Source organism: Sardina pilchardus, chromosome 6 (assembly GCF_963854185.1).
Source record: "Sardina pilchardus chromosome 6, fSarPil1.1, whole genome shotgun sequence".
Taxonomy (NCBI): domain Eukaryota; kingdom Metazoa; phylum Chordata; class Actinopteri; order Clupeiformes; family Clupeidae; genus Sardina; species Sardina pilchardus.
In genome coordinates, this window is record NC_084999.1 from 28,608,519 (window position 1) to 28,616,585 (window position 8,067).

Below are 8,067 nucleotides of genomic sequence, written 5' to 3' on the forward strand. Positions count from 1 at the left end.
CATTCCACACTAATAAAATAATATCACATTAATGTTGTTAATCTTGTTGACAGCAAATCCAAGTTTTCTTGGAGTTTGGTGATGGTAGCAGGCTTCACCAGGCGTGGACATTTCATATTTTTGTGTCGTACTCACACTCCAGTGCAAATATTTATACATGTTCAATGACATTTTAAATATGAATTAGCGCTGGCATTTTACATTCACACAGGATTTTTATTAGATGCCCTTGGTTGATCTCTGTCAGGAGTAGGCTAGACTTTCTAGAATGAACGAGTCACCCCAACAAATAAAATGAAAAAGAAAATGAAAATCAATCTCATTCCCTGTGGAAATGGATCACTTATGCATCCGACGACTGTGTGTTTTTATGGCAAATTAATTAGTTTAGTCATTTTGGTTGGTGTTCAGTAGATCAACACTGGGGTGCCCTAGCCGTGGGTCATGTCGGTTCAATAGCAAATCAATGGGGTTATTAGTCAGCTGCCCAAGGCTCTGACCCACTCCCGGTTCTGTCGAGTCAAGGTCCCCATGGGTCAGCCCCAGGGTTGCCATGACTCCCCAGGGTGACGGGGTGCATGCATGTTTAATGATGTTTTCCTTCCATCACACACTTCCGACCAAATGTGGAGTGGAGAATGATTTGGCTGTGAGGGAGAGCACTTGTTCTAGGCCCTCTTTCTCTCTCTTTCTCTCTCTCTCTCTCTCTCTCTCTCCCCTCCTGTGTATGTGCATGTGTGGTTTCTGTGGTCAGAAAATCCAATAATATCGCTTTAGAGGAGCTTTGGACGTTGTCCTCTCCATGCAGCCATAAATATAGGGAGAGGAAAAGAAAACATTTTTGTGGCACTGAAAAGAATCAGATGACAATGACATCCAAATGGCTTTCACAGCCTAATGAACGAAAACACTGCAGTAAAAACCTGCCATTATAACATTTGGCAAAATTCAATATAGACTAAAAGATTCAATTGTAGTGCTGTACAGACATTATTAGGCTCTCAGACATGATTAAAAAATATATACTTTTGACAATACAGAATATGTCAGTCAAACCCAAACAAGAGTAAATATTTGAGTTATCATGATATACTGACTAAGTAAGAGACTCAAATGACTAAACATCTAGAAATTTGGGATGCACGCAAATGTGCATTGTTCTCCCTACAAGCAGAATCTGTGTTACTGTCTACCAATGTCTACCAATCACCATTTTGGACAAAGTCCCTGTTAGAATCCGCTACTCATATATCATCCGTTCCTTTCAGTCGCGCGCTCACACAAACTATGGCCCTGTTGGCATGGGGCTATTAGCTGTGACTAACATGTTGAGCATCTGCCAAGCACCAGCCAGGCTGCACAAAAATAAGTGGCGGGTGAAATGTTTCTGGGTATCTACTCTGGGCCTCTCTGGTGGTAGGGGGAAAGCGTGTGCGAAGACGAGGAGGAGGAAGAGGCGGCGGAGGAAGAGGAAGAGGAGGAGGATTTGGGGGAGGCAGTAGAGTCTGACTAATCAGAGGCTGCTTGGGAGAGCATTAAGACAGACGTGAGGATGGGGTATGTGACACCTGGAAATTACACAATGTAATGGAATCAGCCAAGTGGTAAATGTAGCTTTTAAATAGGTTTTGTGTTCTCCATTAACTTCCTAGACACTGATTGGTTCTGACAGTCGGGAAAGCACCGGTCAGCATGTTCAGTGAAACACACACCCATACTCCCCCCCCCTCCAACACCACCCACACATGCGCACACACACACACACACACACACACACACACACACACACACACACACACACACACACACACACACCACCACCACCACCACATCCCCACCCCCACTCCTGCTTCTTTTCTTCAACACATACTCTCTCTCTCTCTCTCTCTCTCTCTCACACACACACACACACACACACACAAACACACCACATTTCTTCGACCCAAAGTTCTTGTTACTTTGCTAGTAGCAGGGGCCAGGTGATGCTGTGGTCCGTATTAGATCAGAGCAGCAGACCCAGGTGCTGAGGTAATTTCTAGGTGTTAGATTGGGCACGGTGTGCTAACCAGTTACAGACAGTTTTAAAAGTTTCAGAAACATTTCCTTCCATAATGGAAATTCAACTCTGAATGGTTGAGGACTTTGACAAGTGAATAGCACGTCTTCCCTATTCATATGCTAGTTTCATATTGCCAATATCTGTAAATTCCAAGGTGTTGTAAATGGAATGGCAAGACAAATATAGCAACCATAACGAGTACCTATATACCCTGTTACTATAAAGGTACTAACATGGAACTGTGATATCCGTAATAGAATATTCAGAATATAATGAAGTCTTCTGATGTCCGTAGGTGTTGTGCTGCTTACATCTGTGCTGTCTATAGTCAAAGTTCGTTGATACAGTTGCCACCCCCTTTAATCCCAAAAAGCAATTTCAGATATTCCAAAATGCTAATGCATTTAGCAAAATATTACAATTCTTACAGTTTTGGAAATTGGTCAGCAAACCAGAGTGGCCCATATCCATGGCAGTATTGTATCTGTAGGCTGATGTGCTTTCACTAAATTACTGTGTGTTTCAATGAGCATCTAGGGAATGGATTTTCTACTTTGAGTCTTTCAGTGAGATTGTGTAAGCTTTCAAAGAATGTTATTGTGTGTAGATTATGTTATATAATACATAGGAATTCAAGTGTGCACCAATGAATGGAATTAAAGTGCACAGTTCTCCTCTACCAGCCTCTTTGTTGTATCCACAATGTTGTCCTGGGTTTGTTTTGGTAAAACAAGCAGTAGTTGTGGCTGCAGTTTGTAAATCACTGGATCCATTTTTCCCCTAAAAGAAGCTAAATTGGCCTCCGGGAATGTGGTGTTAAAATTGTTATGATGGCAATTAATTGCTTTGCCTTGTGGGCTCGAGAGGCTCCCGATTAGCCTAATGAAGAGGCGCTTTTATAGTGTTAGAGACCCACGCGTGTCAGCTGTGTCCTACTGACTGGTCATCTTAACGCGGCTCTTGCACCAGCACACTGACCGCTATTTAAAAAAAATAAATAAATAATAAAAAAAACCTCTAGAAAAGGTCATCCACACAGCTTTAGAGTACTAAAAAGCAGCCTTTATTTGTTTCATCTCCTCCTGTTTTTCTTCCCTGAAAGTCTGGCGTGGGTTTTACGTTGTACAGGAATATGCAAGTCAATATGGCTTCCCCCACACAGGCAAGGCCAAGAAGCACAGCGTATGAGGGAATGGGAATGACATGGAAGTCAAATGCCAATTACTGTGGCCACTGAACTCCCAATAATCCACAGCATGGGTTGGAGGCCACACTGCAGAACTGGTTTGACTGGGATCGACCATGTGTTCCCATCGCTATTCACTGACACATTTCTGCCCCACAAAGTCAACATCCGCGCGTCCTGCTGGGTGGAATTGCGCATCAATGTATTGGTGTCTGTTCTTATATATGTCCTGAAATTAACCCATACAGCCCAGTCATGCAGGAAAGTTAACCCTTCCATGTTTCTAATCTGTTTCATTCAAAAACTTCTTTTTTTTTATTTGTTGATTTTGTTCATTTTTGTTCATTATGGAATGTATAGTGTTGATGCATCAAAACATTATGTCTGTCATAAGTATGAATGCTGCATCGGTGAAAATCAATGTGTGTGTGATCTAAATCTGTTCTGTTTGCGACATGCACGCCTGTCTGTCGGGTCCCAGAAGGTTCATCTCTCTGTAATACTACACTGTACAACTAAAAGTGCACAGTTTCACCTTCAACGGTCATCAAAAGAGAAGGTCAGTGTTGTAACTGAGTTGTTGAAATGAGGAGAGTGGACATGTACAGTATTCATGTATGTTTGGGAAACAGCAGTGGTGAGTTCCTGACAGCTTGCCGGGGAGATGTATCTTCCAAATGTGCAACAGATGGAACCAGTATGGCACAGTTGTTTACAAACCAGGGTATGACCAACAACATGGCTAGGGCACCTACGTGTATGGGATTCCATTAAAAGAATATTATATATGGGTTGTGAAAAAAAATACATAGATTAAAATGCTGTGTATTCTACTGGAGGTTGAAAAACAAGGGAAAAAAAAACTAGGACACGTTCATTAATTATTAATCGTGCCTTTATTTTCACAGCTCTCATTTGATTATCTTTCTTTTTGAAATGTCTGCGCTCGATAGCATTGAATTATTAATAGCACAGAAAGTAAGCCAACTCTTGGAAACAGATGTTTTGACATTTATGTTGTTACACACTGTCTAAGGTCTAATTCTCTCCCGAGTACAGTGTGTAGTGAAATATGAAGCGATCCACATTACAAATTCTTCATTAGAGCTCCACAGAACATGGCTAGGGCACAACAGGGTCTCCCAGTTTGATCTCCAACAGTACAGTAAAAACAAACAGCAAGACCTTCGAATGGACCTTCACAGAACATACATTGATATTTACCATGTGTCAGTGTTGAGATGTCTGTAGAATAATAGGCATAAGTAAACAAGTGCATCTGATTTAAAAGAGACTAGGGAATTAATTCATATGATATAAATTGGATACTATATCTTATGTTTTAAATCTCCAATAGGCCTACATTTGTTCTACTGCAGGGCAGGCACAATCATCTTTAAAAGTGGAAATATTCTGTTCATGTCTCAAGTTCTGATGATGATATTGATATTGCCAGTTTCACAGGAACATCTGAGTCCTTCCCTTAAAGCGGCCAGAAAGAAGGGAAGAAGAAGGCAAATTAGACAGGAGGAGGGTAAGACCTCTGCAAAATGGAACTCTGCGTCGATTCTCTGCCTAGTCAGGTCTCGAAAAAATCCCATTGACAGACGCTCGTATGTGCCTGGAAATTTGATTAGACCCAATTTAGTACTGGATTAATTATTTTACACCTCCTTGGGTTTTAGCATGTTTTCTTCCTCTAAACATCAATTTCAATTCAAGTATGTCCTCTTCAGTAAATAAATGTAGAAGTGAAAGTTAACGACATCACAAAAAAAAAGGGGGGGGGGGCACTAGTCTGTGGAGAGGCACAGCCTTATCAGCAGAGACAGATGGGATTGTTGATAGACAGCCATGTTGATAGTCAATTTCATTTTTTTTTATTTATTTTTTTTATCTCCAATCACTTCACATGCGCCACATCCAGACTGGCTGCATCTTCAAAGCCGTGCAGAAAGGCTAAGTGTGTGCACGGCTGCAGACCGGGACAGAGGCAGCTCACCTTTAATAGTGTCTGCGTGGTGGACCATTGGTGGACACACACATGCACCACACACATGCACACACACACACACACACACACACACAGACAGACAGACAGACAGACAGACAGACAGACAGACAGACAGACAGACAGACAGACAGACACACACACACACTCACAAACACACACACACACACACACACACACACACACACACACACACACACAGAGAGTATTTGACCCATGGACTTTGGCTGCGAGTGATGACCAACATCATGTTCACTGGGTTTGGGTGATAAAGCTTTGGTTTTGTACTGGGAGAAATTGAAAAATAAACACTACTCACAGATCACTAATGAGGCCACAGAGGGCTGATGATGGACACTACTGCAGCAGTGTTTACAGACACACACAGAAGGCATTTATGCTCTGTCACTAGTTTGGAGTTTAACACGGTTTTAAACTCCAACTCCCAACTCCAACTCCAGTTTAAAACCGTGTTAAACTCCAAACTAGTGACAGAGCAATTGCCCTTAGATGTTCAGAACAGTGGTGCACTGTGTAACAATGGCAGAAGTGTACTTGTGCATTGTGGAATCTGTGGAGAAGTGGCCAAAGGATACTTTGTTGTAGCGGGCTTAAATAAAGAAATAAAAACATTGGGCCTCCAAGCACACCATGGAATCAGTATGAGTCTGTGGATGTCTCAGCTCTTTCCGATATCACTATTTGGGACTTCATTGTAAGACATTATTGTCCTTGGACTTTCAAAAGCACTGTGCAAGCATTGATTGTGGCCCTTGCAATATATTAGAAAACAGATGTAATACATCGTATTACCTTTGAAACCGTAGCATTGCAGCTGGCACGTCAAGCTTATGTAGCTTATCTGTAATAGCTTCCATGTACCTTCACTGTTTGGCAACAAGCGTAGTCATTAATCTCTGCTAAGCCCTATGTGGAGAGGCTTTGTGCTTGAAGTCCACTAATATTTCACTCTATCTACTGGCATGAATCAGGCAATGGTCAAGAGCTCGGTGAAAAAGCATATTGACCTGTGCTCTCTGAAATCGTATATGATATTGTGTCATGTTACCAAGAACCAAATCAATTTGTGGGAACGCTACAGCCAGCTCATTGATGCATTGGAGTATGCTTTGATGCTAAACAGTTTAATTTGATGCGGTACAGTAGCACAGTGTGCATTGATGTATGTATACAAACTAAATTAGAACATGCCTCATACATCAATCTTAGTGCACTTTAGTATGTATGGTACTAGTATGTATGTGGGAGAATTTACAAGAGGTGCATGAAATGCAAATGATATCATATCAGGCATTGATTATTTCTCTTGTAGAGCTTGTCTTTCTTTCTTTCTTTCTTTCTTTCTTTCTTTCTTCCTTTCTTTTTTTCTTTCTTTCTTTCTTTCTTTCTTTCACATTTTCACAGTACAGACCAACACTGTACATCAGTTGGTTCTACCAGTAAATGCTCCCAAACATTGATGGTGTTTCTTTTTCTCTCTTCTCGTCAAGATATCACATAGTGAGGAAAAGGTTGATCCTGCAGGGAGGTAGGAAAGCGAGCACAGAACGCTCAATGGTGTTTTAAGCCCTCAACGTCGTCTTCCATGCAGGCAGCGTTGCCATTGTCATCTTAAAGGCACTTAATCCTAAACCAAACCCTAACCCTAACCTTAACCCATGCCTAACACGAGTGCCTTCCAGGCAGCGCTACCTTGAAGACACCGTTGGGGGCTTAAAACACCAAGAAACGCACAGCTCGTAACCACTGGAATACTGTGGCATTTATGTTCTAGTGTAATATAGACGTACTGTACATGTATTATACTTATGTATGTATGTATGTATGCATGTATTTGTAATATAAAATAACAGCACACCCTTCCATTCATCTGTGTGCCAGTTTTGAGCAAGTAGAAGAATTTGTGATTGCCCTCCCGCCCCCGCCCCCCCCCCCCCCCTCGCTGTCCCCTGCTGGACTGGCCTGTGGTTGACGTCAGTCACAGCGAGCCACTTCCTTCTCTCGCCTTCTTGGCCACTGCGTGTCCACAACGACGTTTGAGAACCCAAATAAACAAACGAAACGAACAAACAAACAAGCGGATAAGTAAAAAAAAAGGGCCTTGGGAGAGTTCCCTCACATCCCAAGGGAGAACTTTTGCGTTTTGTTTTCTGTTTCCCTTCTTCCTCTGTTTAGTGAGTCTGGCTGTAGTCCTTGGGGGTATTTGGGATCTCATTAGTTTAATTGGCAATAAACTGCAATTATTTCTGTTGCCGGAGCAAAACATCCGTGCTACGAACATTTCTGAAACGCAGAATGATCCTCAAATAAGCTCCAAGTGAAGTAGAAGACTTGTAATCCCCTTCCCCTCCCCTCCCCATATCCTCAACCCTCAATGCAGCAATGATTAATTCATGTATTAACTCATTAGTTAATTGCTGTCTTAAACTCAGGTCGGAAAAGATGCGAACTTTCCATAAAAAGACAATAATGATAGACATGAAGGCAGTTACCATATTCTCTATCTATCTCATTAAAGTCTGATGTTAGTGTTATAGAAATGACATATTCCATGCCATGTCATGGTTGGTCACCTCCATAAATTAGACAGACATTGTTTATCTGAAGCAAATAAAACAAAGTTTAATATTGTCCATCTATAGTCATCCTTTCCTTATTTGACCTCAACGCTGATTCTGAAGGAGGTTATGTTTTCATTTCTGCTTGTTTATTTGTCTGTTTGTTTGTTTGTTGAGCAGGACTTCAGAAACAACAACAACAGCAAAAATAAACTACCAGCATGAATTGCAT